Source organism: Acanthochromis polyacanthus, chromosome 16, assembly GCF_021347895.1.
Source record: "Acanthochromis polyacanthus isolate Apoly-LR-REF ecotype Palm Island chromosome 16, KAUST_Apoly_ChrSc, whole genome shotgun sequence".
Classification (NCBI taxonomy): Eukaryota; Metazoa; Chordata; class Actinopteri; family Pomacentridae; genus Acanthochromis; species Acanthochromis polyacanthus.
Window position 1 is genome coordinate 3551793 of NC_067128.1, and position 13941 is coordinate 3565733.

A 13941-nucleotide genomic window follows, 5' to 3' on the forward strand; every position below is an offset into this window, starting at 1 on the left:
CAGTTGTAATGTGTAAATGATAAACTGAGGCATAATGTTGTTGAAACTGAACTTATTTTTCTGAGGAAATTTCAGGATGATTACAATGTTTTGTTAAAAGATAGTTCATTAGTGAGATCATTTTCAGAATGGACTTTTTTGAACTAAAACAAAGGGAAAATGCAGAGTCGTGGTTATTTATAGGTTAGTATGTTATGATTTTACTGGTTCGGCCCACTGGAGATCAAATTGGGCTGAATGTGGAACCTGAACTCAGATGAGTTCGACATGCCTGATCCTTACCGTGAAAAACAATGAAATGGAATGAGATATAATAACACACCCTTCCATATTCACGTTTTAATATAAAAACAGTTTGTGTATATACAATTGGCTGAATGTTTTCCAATTTTTCTGGGTTTTTGGAGGACGAGCAGGAAATATATCTTTGTCGTTACAGAATTCTCCCGTAGGTTTCTATTCAGGATTTCCTAACTGGCAAGTCTCTCCTTTATCCCATGGCAACACTAAACATGAAACATGTGCAAACTGTACGCAGAGCAGCTGCTGCAACACATTACCATTATAATCAATGAAACTGGTATACCAGGCTTGATTGCAGCGTGTAAGTAGTGTGTATCCACGACTGAAATCTGTGCTGCAAATGTAAAAATAGATGAGTGTTCTGCTTCTATTTTTTGTGAGGTATGCATGGCCTGTTTACACCGAAATAGGTCAACAAGTGTCAGAACTTTTTAATTTAAACTACAGGAAATTACAACTTTCTATCAAACGGGGCTTTCATTTCCAATCCTTGATCACTCTGCATTACCATCTGCATTTATTTTCCAGTATCAGCTGATGGTTGCTTAGTAACCTAATTCCTTACAGATGTTACGATAATCTGTCAGTGTTAAGTCATCCATATTTCATCAACTTGCTAAAAATCTTGAATTATCACAGTGCTGTGCTGGGTCAAAACCCTGAAGATACAAGAATCCCAAAATGAAAGCTCATTGTCTTGTTTTGACACAACCTTATGCGATACCTGTGCCGCAGGTGTAGCCGTTACAAATATGTATTTCACAGCACATCTGCTTCACAAATGGTTTGACATGTTCGGTGTAGCTGCAGTGTTATAATGTCTTTGCAAAAGGGTTTTATTTTGTTTTGCCTACTAGCATTCAGCAAAAAAAAGAATACCAGGATCAAAACCAATCAGAGGCGAAGTGAGGGTTGGTCTTTGCAGGATGCAGGTAGGAAACAAATACTGTATATCACACCTGGATTTAGCTACAAGTCCATCACCCATTTGTTTGTGGACTATCGTTTCGATGCGTTATGTTTGGAATGTGACTGCTGTGATCTTGGTATATCCTGCTTTATTCTTAAAGGGATTATTATTTTAAAAATGAACATCATGTTGAATTGAAGGAGACTTGAAACAAGCAACTGAGGCCATAAACTCTTCAGGAAAATGTTTACTCAGGCAGGAAATCAAGTGAGAAGTACAGTCATTTTCTAATAAACAATTGGTTCAGAGGAGTCGCCCCCTGCTGGCTATGAAAAACAATGCAAGTTTAATCCACCTCTGCAGTTTGTGGTGAAGTTAAAAAAGAGACATCACACATGTACATGCAGACCAAGCTGTTAAATGTCAGGCGCACCAGTGCAGCCAAGTGAAAATGTTTAGTCGCACTCCACAGATCAAAATGTTCACACTTAATTTACATATTTACTTGAAGTTTTCTTGTCTCGTGTACTGGACACGTCTGCAACTCCTGATGATGAGCAAAACTGAGCAAGCATGTCAATAACGTGCCATTGAGGATTTATACTAATAAATGGTCCTGATTTGTACGCGACCCTGTTCATTCAAGCATTTTGAGCAAACAATTTCTGAACGGAGTAACCTTCAGAGAGACGTGGTAGCCATTAAAAAGGAAAGAGGAGGAGAGGCGGCTGGCCTGAGCACAGTTTGTTAAGCTAACCTCCGCCAGTCCTTCTCTCTTTTTATATACGTGTATATTGAAAGCAATGACCCATGTGAGAACCCTGTGCCAGCCACCACACTCCCTGGCTGTCCTTTTACTCTTTGTACCGTGTGTAAAGTGTCTTTTATCCTCCCTTCCTGCCCTCAGCGCCGCCACACCTCTCTTCTCTCCCCACTATTTCATCCAAGTGAGCCAATCAAGACAGGGGGAGGATAATGAATTACGCAACCACAACTTCTGTGTAATCGTCTCGCTGCTTGACTCGTTGCCTTCGGCTATGGGGACAATTAGAAAAGAGGCAGAAAGAAAGACGGGATGGGAATAGAAGAGACGCATGCATGAGTGAAGCGTGGAGAAGAGAGGCTTTGAGAGTTAAGAGAAGAAAAAAGCAAGCAAGAGTGAGAGAAAATGAGACATTTGACATTTACCATGTATTTATTGAGTCATTTAAAGTTCACGTGACACAGCAGGGCATCTCTATAAAAATGTGCATGACAGAGTGTGGAGTAAAGCACGATGTCACTGTGTTTTTGCTCATCCATACCACTGGATGAAGTTGCAATTGCTGTCAAGGTTAAGGAAAAAGTCAAGAGGTTACTAAGGACCCCTCCTGGTGCAGCCTTGCATGTGGTGCAGACGAACCGTTTTGCTCGAGCGAGGAGGTAATTGTGCCCTTGAGGATGAGGAAACGAAAACACAAAGATCTATATTTAAGGAAAAACCACAACCTACCTTGTAAACTGCACAGTGAGGTGGTGACAGTAATGGAACTAATGAAATAACAGCATCCCAGCTCAGGATGGACAGGCGATCATGGCTTACTGGTGTCAAACATGAGGCCAGCGGGCCAAAACCGGCCCTCCAGAGGGTAAAAATTACAGAGAAGACATTAACTGCAGATTGTAAATTTGTAAAACTATAAATTTAAAATAATTTTGAGACCATGACAAGTTGTTTTCATCATAATGAAAAATATGAGATTGCCTATTGTTCTTTTGTCATTTTGTGTCTCCTTTCTGAAATATTTTGTCTTGTTGTTGTTTTTTGTCTTCTTTTCATCATTTTGTATTTTTCTTTATTCAATATTTTGTATCGTTTTGGGTTTGTTTGTTTTTTTTGTCTCGCTTATTAGTCTGCTTTGTTGTTTTCTTTCTTGCTTTTGTCATTTTTGGTCTTTTTATGTCATTTGTGTAATTTTTTGTCTCTTTATAACTCTTTTGTCTAATTTTTGTCTCTTTTTTGTTTTGTTTCATGTCGTTTGTCTTGTTTTTTGTTGTTTTGTGTCTCGTTTTTTAAAATTTTTGTCTGACTTTTGTCATTTTGATCATAAAGTAAGAGACTACACACGTGGACAAAATTGTTGGTACCCCTCAGTTAAAGAAGGAAAACCCCACAATTCTCACTGAAATCACTTGAAACTCACAAAAGTAACAATAAATAAAAATTTATTGAAAATTAAATAATCAAAATCAGCCATCACTTTTGAATTGTTGATTAACATAATTATTTAAAAAAACAAACTAATGAAATAGGGCTGGACAAAAATGATGGTACCCATAACTTAATATTTTGTTGCACAACCTTTTGAGGCAATCACTGCAATTAAACGATTTCTGTATTTGTCAATGAGCGTTCTGCAGCTGTCAACAGGTATTTTGGCCCACTCCTCATGAGCAAACAGCTCCAGTTGTCTCAGGTTTGATGGGTGTCTTCTCCAAATGGCATGTTTCAGCTCCTTCCACATATGTTCAATGGGATTCAGATCTGGGCTCATAGAAGGCCACTTTAGAATAGTCCAACGCTTTTCTCTCAGCCATTCTTGGGTGTTTTTGGCTGTGTGTTTTGGATGGTTGTCCTGTTGGAAGACCCATGACCTGCGACTGAGACCAAGCTTTCTGACACTAGGCAGCACATTTCTCTCCAGAATGCCTTGATAGTCTTCAGATTTCATCGTACCTTGCACACTTTCAAGACACCCTGTGCCAGATGCAGCAAAGCAGCCCCAAAACATTACTGAGCCTCCTCCATGTTTCACCGTAGGGACAGTGTTCTTTTCTTCGTATGCTTGGTTTTTGAGTCTATGAACATAGAGTTGATGTGCCTTACCTAAAAGCTCCAGTTTGGTCTCATCTGTCCAAAGGACATTCTCCCAGAAGCTTTGTGGCTTGTCAACATGCATTTTTGCAAATTCCAGTCTGGCTTTTTTATGAGTTTTTTTCAGCAGTGGTGTCCTCCTTGGTCGTCTCCCATGAAGTCCACTTTGGCTCAAACAACGACGAATGGTGCGATCTGACACTGATGTACCTTGGCCTTGGAGTTCACCTTTAATTTCTTTGGAGGTTGCTCTGGGCTCTTTGGATACAATTCCAACAATCCGTCTCTTCAATTTGTCATCAATTTTCCTCTTGCGGCCACGTCCAGGGAGGTTGGCTACTGTCCCGTGGGTCTTGAACTTCTGAATAATATGAGCCACTGTTGTCACAGGAACTTCAAGCTGTTTAGAGATGGTCTTATAGCCTTTACCTTTAAGATGTTTGTCTATAATTTTTTTTTCGGATGTCCTGGGACAATTCTCTCCTTCGCTTTCTGTTGTCCATGTTCAGTGTGGTACACACCTTTTCACCAAACAGCAGGGTGACTACTTGTCTCCCTTTAAATAGGCAGACTGACTGATTATGAGTTTGGAAACACCTGTGATGTCAATTAAATGACACACCTGAGTTAATCATGTCACTCTGGTCAAATAGTTTTCAATCTTTTATAGAGGTACCATCATTTTTGTCCAGGCCTGTTTCATTAGTTTGTTTTTTTAAATAATTATGTTAATCAACAATTCAAAAGTAATGGCTGTTTTTGATTATTTAATTTTCAATAAATTTTTATTTATTGTTACTTTTGTGAGTTTCAAGTGATTTCAGTGAGAATTGTGGGTTTTTCCTTCTTTAACTGAGGGGTACCAACAATTTTGTCCACGTGTGTATATCGTTCAGCTCCACATAGCTGTGACTAAATGTTGTGTTCCTTTGTAGACACTCTGTGATCTGGAAGTTCCATCCATCCATTCTCTATACACCGCTTTATCCTCACTAGGGTCATGGGGGGTGCTGGAGTCTATCTCAGCTGACTCGGGCGAAGGCAGGGGACACCCTGGACAGGTCACCAGTCTGTCACAGGGCTACATATACAGACACACAATCACAATCACATTCACACCTACAGGCAATTTAGAGTAACCAATTAACCTCAGCATATTTTTTGGACTGTGGGAGGAAGCCGGAGTACCCGGAGAAAACCCACGCATGCACAGGGAGAACATGCAAACTCCATGCAGAAAGATCCCAGGCCCACCCCGGGACTCGAACCGGGGATCTTCTTGCTGCAAGGCAAAAGTGCTAACCGCTACCCACTGTGCAGCCCCACAACAAAATCACAAACTTTATATCAGACACAGATCACTCCCCAGGAAGCTGTAGGATTCTCTGCCATTTAATCTCTGTGTTAACACTGACTGACTTGACAGAAAGGTTGTTCACAGACTTCCTCTCAATTTTGGATCTATTGTATTGCTCAATTCCTCACAAAGAAAAAAAAGGAATGCTGCCTTTTGCTCACCAAACTGAAGGGCAGGTAAGGTCACTTCCAATTTCTTTTCAGTGTTATACAGCTGTATGGAGAATTCTCATGGGGAGGACACAGTTTTCAGCCTCTGCCACTTATTTCTCTGGGTGTGTCAAGGCTCACAAGCATTTAATCCGAGTTAGTGCTCACATATGAGACAATAGACATGATTTTTGATGCATAATGTAACGTGCATATGTAGTACATCTTTAAAGAAGGACAAAAAGAGTTTTTTGTTTAAACTGATGTGAGCCACGAGACGGTTTACTCACTTGCAACATTTTTTTTTCATATTTACATCTAATCTAATTCACGAGGTGGTTGGTAGAGTCTTCAATTATTGTAGTAAAGTCGAACAAGGACACAAATATACAGAAAATCCAAGCATACAAATAGCAGAAATAAGAGATAAAATTAGGGATAGTTAAGGATATTTCAAAGACAAATTAGTATCATAATGAAACTCCAGAGAGCGCGTGCTGTCTCGTGGCCAAATGGTTCAGCATCCGTGCGTTTCTGAGTTTTTCAGCACAATGGAAAAAGTTCCGTTAGAGCACGGTTAACGGAGCAGAACAGAAACACAGCAAAGCAGAGACTTTTATTCACATATTTGGATTTTGTGTACAAGCAACCTTCTGTATTTGTGTGGCTTTGGAACCAGCAGCACTTCCATTAAAACCCTTAAATCTACAATATTCTTCCTCTTTGTGTGACATGTAGTAAGTTTCCACCAGCTTCAACAGAGTCTGGACCTGAAAATGATGTAATGTAGAGTTGACTTGTGCCAAAGCATCATTTTAACCCTTAGAGTCCAAATTCAGTTGCCTTCTTCATGGTTGAATCGCTCCATACAATTCACTATCTGACCTTTCAAACAGTGCTAGTTGCTTGTCTGCGCGTGAAAGTAAAGCCAGATTTAATCACAGTTACCACCTGCATGAAGCTGCACACTACTTTATATGAACACTTCAGTGAATAAAGTAATGACATGAGGAGCTAAACACATGCTCTGCCCTTTTTCTGAATCATGCAGCATTCCACTATGATGGTACGGATTATTTCAAAAGTTCCAGACAATCTCCCCCATGCAGTCATGAAAAGATATCATTACTGCCAACATTTATGGTGTGATATATGCAAAAACATAGAAAATGTCAACTGCAAAACAAAATCACTGCAAATACTTTCATATCAAATGATGCAGCATCCTGCTCGCCTAGATAGTTCTAAAAAATACAAAGTACAGAAAGTATGTCTAATCCCTTATAATGACCAAGATAAGAGCTTCAAAGTAAAGGTAGTTCAGTTACCTTGGAACAGCCTTGGGCTCATAGGGTTAATCCTCTTTAAGTGACCAAATCCTGAAATGATAGAGATTCCTTCAGGCCAATATGCTTGTCATGTTCAGATCTTGACTAAAGGAAATAATGTCACAACTTTACTTTGCAGGGATAACAGGTCTTTTCAGTGTAAGGTCAGTAATCTGTCAGGCTACAGCAGCACTCTCGTTGCCCTTCCCTGTATTCCTGTCTTTTTTTAACCCCTCTCCCTGTTGTCTCTTTGTTTGCTCCATGTTCTGCAAATGTTTTTGTGTGGTGATCTGTGCCAATCATCCACCAGCTCACCTCCTGCAGTACTCCGACTCTCCGCTCTGCCCTTTGCCAGTTCATTCAGTCACTTCTTGTAGTAACTCCACGGCCAGCTCTTACTTCTGCCAGTTCTTTCCTCTGTGTTGTTTGGGACCAACTCTCTGCCTCAGGTCGGATGTCTCCTCTGGTCTCCAGCTTGCCAGCTTCGTTTTGTTCACCACCAGACTTCCCTCGACTCTCTGCCAGCCGGTCGTCTCCAGTCACACCACTCTGGTCGCTCGGCTCAGCTTCCCTCAACTCATCCAGCCACCTCACCTGCCACGTCTGCCATGTTGTTCAGCTCCCTTTACTCACTTCCTGCCAACAGGCCACTCGGTTTGCCACGATTCTCCTCGGATCACCACCCAGTAGCTCCAGCCTCACTCCTCCTCACCACCGGTTACTAATAAACTACTCTGTGAACCGTGTGTTCCGCTTCTGGGCCCAAAATAAATTATGCTCCTGTATGTTCTGGAGAAAATTACCAGGAGAATATGACTGTTTCTGTCTGCCAGAATGCATGCTGGTCCAATCTGTCCAGTATCTGTCCAATGTCCACAGCTGTGGCAGCAGACAGACCCAGTGCTGAAGGCGTTGGTCTGGATTCAGCAAATGTTGAGATAAAGGCTTGTGTGAAGATACTGTATGCTTTATGTTCCTAATTCCTTTGGGTTTGGATGTACTCCATGATGTGTGCAATGCATTATTGATTTCAAAGACAGGGCAGTTCATCACTTTGTGGACTTTTCACACACAAACACCAGGCACAGTTGTTTCCGGGGGCTACAGCAGCAAGAACTAAATTGATTTACCAACAATTTGGACAACAAAAGTTTAACTACGTTAACCATCGAGTTCAACTATGTTGACCTCCAAAATCTGTATTCACTAAACGGTGAAAAATTAAACTTCACAGAGCTGTACAACAACTCTCCCAAGGATAAAAATCAAAAGTATCTCTGAAAACATCAGAAAAAAATGTGAACACACAGTTAGAAAATAAACACAGTGTTTCAGGGGAAAATGGACCAAGGGCTGTAAATATGATACATTTTGGTAAAACCCATTTTCATTTCGCCATCACTGGAGACACTAAGCAGGGTAACCTTGCAGCATAAGTTTAAAGCACAGTATTTTGACATGTTTACCATAAGTGGTTACATACAGCTTCAATAATATTACAAGGGCATCTCTTACATGTAGTCAGTGATTTGAGGGGGGGATGCCATCTCTGTTACGATCAAAATGACCAAAACAAATCCTCCTTGTTAACCAGTTATCCCCTATATCCATGGGTGGGTATGCACCTGATTTTAAGTTCTGTTTACCAAATGCGGACACGGTATACAATTAGTAGCTATAATTAGCTACTAAATCCCTATTCACACAGGATTAGTATTAGCTCAGGACCAGTAGTGTTTTGTAATAATTACGGAGGATGTCTGTGATCTGAATCCTGTTTGAATGCAACATATCAGTAATTTGTAAAGCAAAAATTCCACCATAAATTACCTACTATATTTCACCAAACACCGACGTCCTGTGATAGTCCCGTACGGATCTGCATCTCAGTGATTGGGGGTATCTTCATTGCTGCTGTTTTTTATTCTTGCCTTTTTCTACAACTCTCCTGGTTGAATTCTGGCGGCTGCGGTGGAAATTATTTACAGTATTTTAGGTGCAAATGCAGGAGTAGGCTGATAAACAACGGGCCTATGGACACGGCAAAGTCAGATAACAAGAAGAGGGAAATTTGGGTGGATATTGAGATGGATGCAGCACGCGGTGAGCATATCTTTCAACAGGCTTAATACAAACCCCCTGATGGCCCGTTTTCCCGACAACGCTGCCCACTGTTCTCAGGCCACCAGTGTCATTTTAACCTGAACCACAAGCTTTCCATACACCTAACCAAGTAGTTTTTGCGCCTAAACCTAACGAGCGCTGTTCCAACATAGGCTTTTAATGTTTAGAATGTGTATTTGTGTCTGTTTTCTTTGCATGTAGCCACTTTGCGCATGGACGTGACAACAGCGGATGTTGGACGTGCACGGATTCAGCATCATGTCCGGGCTGTAATGTCAGTAAATTTGAGTAAAATACAGACTGCAAGAAACACAGATGTAGGGGTGTAATTCACAAATTACCGGAGATCCTCAGGTACTACTAATCCCGTGCACATAGTACATACACACGTGGACAAAATTGTTGGTACCCCTCAGTTAAAGAAGGAAAAACCCACAATTCTCACTGAAATCACTTGAAACTCACAAAAGTAACAATAAATAAAAATTTATTGAAAATTAAATCATCAAAATCAGCCATCACTTTTGAATTGTTGATTAACATAATTATTTAAAAAAACAAACTAATGAAATAGGGCTGGACAAAAATGATGGTACCCATAACTTAATATTTTGTTGCACAACCTTTTGAGGCAATCACTGCAATTAAACGATTTCTGTATTTGTCAATGAGCGTTCTGCAGCTGTCAACAGGTATTTTGGCCCACTCCTCATGAGCAAACAGCTCCAGTTGTCTCAGGTTTGATGGGTGTCTTCTCCAAATGGCATGTTTCAGCTCCTTCCACATATGTTCAATGGGATTCAGATCTGGGTTCATAGAAGGCCACTTTAGAATAGTCCAACGCTTTTCTCTCAGCCATTCTTGGGTGTTTTTGGCTGTGTGTTTTGGATCGTTGTCCTGTTGGAAGACCCATGACCTGCGACTGAGACCAAGCTTTCTGACACTAGGCAGCACATTTCTCTCCAGAATGCCTTGATAGTCTTCAGATTTCATCGTACCTTGCACACTTTCAAGACACCCTGTGCCAGATGCAGCAAAGCAGCCCCAAAACATTACTGAGCCTCCTCCATGTTTCACCGTAGGGACAGTGTTCTTTTCTTCGTATGCTTGGTTTTTGAGTCTATGAACATAGAGTTGATGTGCCTTACCAAAAAGCTCCAGTTTGGTCTCATCTGTCCAAAGGACATTCTCCCAGAAGCTTTGTGGCTTGTCAACATGCATTTTTGCAAATTCCAGTCTGGCTTTTTTATGAGTTTTTTTCAGCAGTGGTGTCCTCCTTGGTCGTCTCCCATGAAGTCCACTTTGGCTCAAACAACGACGAATGGTGCGATCTGACACTGATGTACCTTGGCCTTGGAGTTCACCTTTAATTTCTTTGGAGGTTGCTCTGGGCTCTTTGGATACAATTCCAACGATCCGTCTCTTCAATTTGTCATCAATTTTCCTCTTGCGGCCACGTCCAGGGAGGTTGGCTACTGTCCCGTGGGTCTTGAACTTCTGAATAATATGAGCCACTGTTGTCACAGGAACTTCAAGCTGTTTAGAGATGGTCTTATAGCCTTTACCTTTAAGATGTTTGTCTATCATTTTTTTTCGGATGTCCTGGGACAATTCTCTCCTTCTCTTTCTGTTGTCCATGTTCAGTGTGGTACACACCTTTTCACCAAACAGCAGGGTGACTACTTGTCTCCCTTTAAATAGGCAGACTGACTGATTATGAGTTTGGAAACACCTGTGATGTCAATTAAATGACACACCTGAGTTAATCATGTCACTCTGGTCAAATAGTTTTCAATCTTTTATAGAGGTACCATCATTTTTGTCCAGGCCTGTTTCATTAGTTTGTTTTTTTAAATAATTATGTTAATCAACAATTCAAAAGTAATGGCTGTTTTTGATTATTTAATTTTCAATAAATTTTTATTTATTGTTACTTTTGTGAGTTTCAAGTGATTTCAGTGAGAATTGTGGGTTTTTCCTTCTTTCACTGAGGGGTACCAACAATTTTGTCCACGTGTGTAAGATTACTTTACCACGAATCTATACTGTATGCTCACAGATTACACTGAACCATGGATGCTGCTCAGATCCACCAGCTCCACCTTCTCGTACAAATATGGTCACTTCTAGCTCAAAAAAAAATCCAAGACACACGGCCAAATTACAAACAACAGGCTTCAGAATGGTCGTGCATAAAGCAGTGGGTCCATCCATCCTTTTTATAGAGTTTATGGGTGGAAAAGCATCCATGATTTGATACAGTGCACATTTTCCGTAGTTGCCCTGTAGTCATCCACATTAATGCTGCTGATTTCATGTTTGATAATCCTTTTAGAAAGATGCTTGAGATCTTAAAAAAAATGTTGACCGGACACCTTTCTTCTGCTAAGTACACACAAAAAGTGACAACGGCCTTTTTTCACAAACCAGTTAGCCATTATTCCATCCAGAAAAAGGTTTGAAACATCATCACAGAACAGATAATCAATGAGGTGTTTAATTTCAGATGTTTCTTCAGTAGTCAAACTTTCAAATGTGAAAATGTATGCATTATGAAAACATTTACTCTCTTCTTTAAAAGAAATGCTAACTTCTGCCAACTGATCAAATGACAGCATCGGTACTCAGTAAAAACCCATTTAGGCTGCAGCAGGGAATTATGCAGTCAGCCCCACCACACATTGAATTTCTGTCATCGGATTTCATTGGCAAAGCGTTGCTGCTGTGCCCCATGTGGGAGGGCCGAGACACAACATGAATGTGAGCCATCTTCCCCAAGTCCCCAAAAGTAGAAGGCTGAGACTGGATAATAGATGTATTTAGTTACAATATATTTACAGGTCTAAGGAGAAGAATTGATCTTCAGCGTGGACAAAGGCCAAAAGAACAAGCAGATCTATCAAAAGAAAACAAACAAGATAACCAAGAAAATCAACAAACCAAAATATAAAATCTTACCTGGCCAGTCTGATAGAAACAGGAGAAGACGGTTTACTCCTGCAAATTCCAACAGATGAACAACATCAAACATCTGACACTGGCTGCAGGTGAACAGAATGGATAGTACAGTAGAGGCTCCATCTTGGCTCTTTTTGTTGAGCCAATCATCTGCAGGTGGCCAGGTGATCCACCAATCATCAGCTTGTACCTGCTCACCCATTTGCATACACAAGAACACTCACATCTGGCTCCCATCATTTCATATATTCAGATTACATGACAAAATGTTGTACTTGGATGATAATACAGTGACCTCTCAAACCAAGAACAGCTGACACCATTTTAAAGTTATTCTATCCTGCTGTTAAATTGAAATGGTAAAATAATGTTAAATAACAGCAGCCCAGCATTTGTTTGTGCTGTGCATCTATTCAGAATATGTAAAGTAGGGATTATTTTAATAATTTTTAATATCTTAGCGATTCAGTGCCAATAATATTTCATGTTTCTGCTGCCAGCAGGTGGCTGTGCTCTACTTACCTTAAATAACCAAAGGTGCATTCCAGGTCCTCTTAAAGCTGAAGTAGATCCTCTTTTATGGCTGCAGTGAGAAAAAAAATCCACAGTAACATTTTAGCATATTTTAATTAAGTGGTTTAACAGGAAAGCAGACATTTGCACATCCTCTTGACTTTGCTTCCAGGCTTTAGAAAATCTGGTTGGACAGTCGAGCCAATAATGGATCTTTCACAGAAAGCTGGTGAGATAATATAAAGAATAATCAGAATAAGAAGAACTAGCACAATGGGTTAAATGGAGGACTTTAACATGGGAGAAAAGGGTCAGAGTCTCTGTTGAAATCACAAATAAATGTTGACTTTCAGCTTGACTATGTTTGAACATTTGAAATGTGCTGGAGGGGTTTTGATCACAAAGGAAAGAGATCTCCTTTCTTAAGACTGACTGAGCCATTTCAATAGTAATAAATAATTCATTTAATTTGTATCGTGCTTTTCTGGGCACTGTAAGACACTTTTCAGGCAAAAGGCAAATAAAAAAGCATAAAAAAGTCTGATGCTAATGCAGAAATTATAAAACCTGCAGCCCCAGTGCATTGTTTCTGTTCTAAAAGGTCTACAATTGTCACGAATCTGAGTTGGTGGACCCGAGCAGAGAGCCACTCATCCAAGACTTGAGGAGATGGAGAATGATTTATTGGAGGGGATGAATAATGGCGGATGGAGAAAGCCAGGGTGTAGGAGTGGGGGTTCTGGGCAGGAGTGGGGGTCCAGGCAAGAGCGGGGGGGTCCAGGCGGGAGTGGGGAATCCAGGCGGGAATGGGGGTCCAGGCAAGAGTGGGGAATCCAGGCAGGAGTGGGGAATCCAGGCAGGAGTGGGGAATCCAGGCAGGAGTGGGGAATCCAGGCAGGAGTGGGGAATCCAGGCAGGAGTGGGGAATCCAGGCAGGAGTGGGGAATCCAGGCAGGAGTGGGGAATCCAGGCAGGAGTGGGGAATCCAGGCAGGAGTGGGGAATCCAGGCAGGAGTGGGGGTTCCAGGCAGGAGTAGGGGTTCCAGGCAGGAGTAGGGGTTCCAGGCAGGAGTAGGGGTTCCAGGCAGGAGTGGGGGTTCCAGGCAGGAGTGGGGGTTCCAGGCAGGAGTAGGGGTTCCAGGCAGGAGTGGGGGTTCCAGGCAGGAGTGGGGGTTCCAGGCAGGAGTAGGGGTTCCAGGCAGGAGTGGGGGTTCCAGGCAGGAGTAGGGGTTCCAGGCAGGAGTGGGGGTTCCAGGCAAGATTGGGGGACCAGGCAGGAGTGGGGTTCCCGGACAGCTGGCTGCGTGAAGGCAGGAGAAAAACAAGGTTAAAATAAGGCAGGAACTCAAACAGAAAATGTCAAAGGGCTAGAGAGCAAACCGAACTGCATGGTTTCAGGTTCAATACTCTGGCCGGGAGTGGAAGGCTGAGCCGGTCTTTATTGC

At 41.5% G+C, this 13941-nt stretch overlaps 1 long non-coding RNA gene across 2 annotated transcripts in view; it reads right to left on the bottom strand.

Moving 5' to 3' along the window:
- Positions 1–2389: 2389 nt before the first annotated feature.
- LOC127530264 (uncharacterized) overlaps positions 2390–13941 on the bottom strand; it is a 32205-nt gene continuing 20653 nt past the window's right edge. The window contains exons 4-7 of one of the 2 annotated variants that reach the window (XR_007936723.1): positions 12506–12566; positions 11984–12022; positions 6902–6952; positions 2390–2646 (exon numbers count right to left, since the gene is read on the bottom strand). This is a non-coding gene — a long non-coding RNA (uncharacterized LOC127530264). Of the gene's footprint in view, positions 2647–6170; positions 6953–11983; positions 12023–12505; positions 12567–13941 lie in introns of those variants that run through there. The other variant, XR_007936722.1, reaches the window with a different exon arrangement.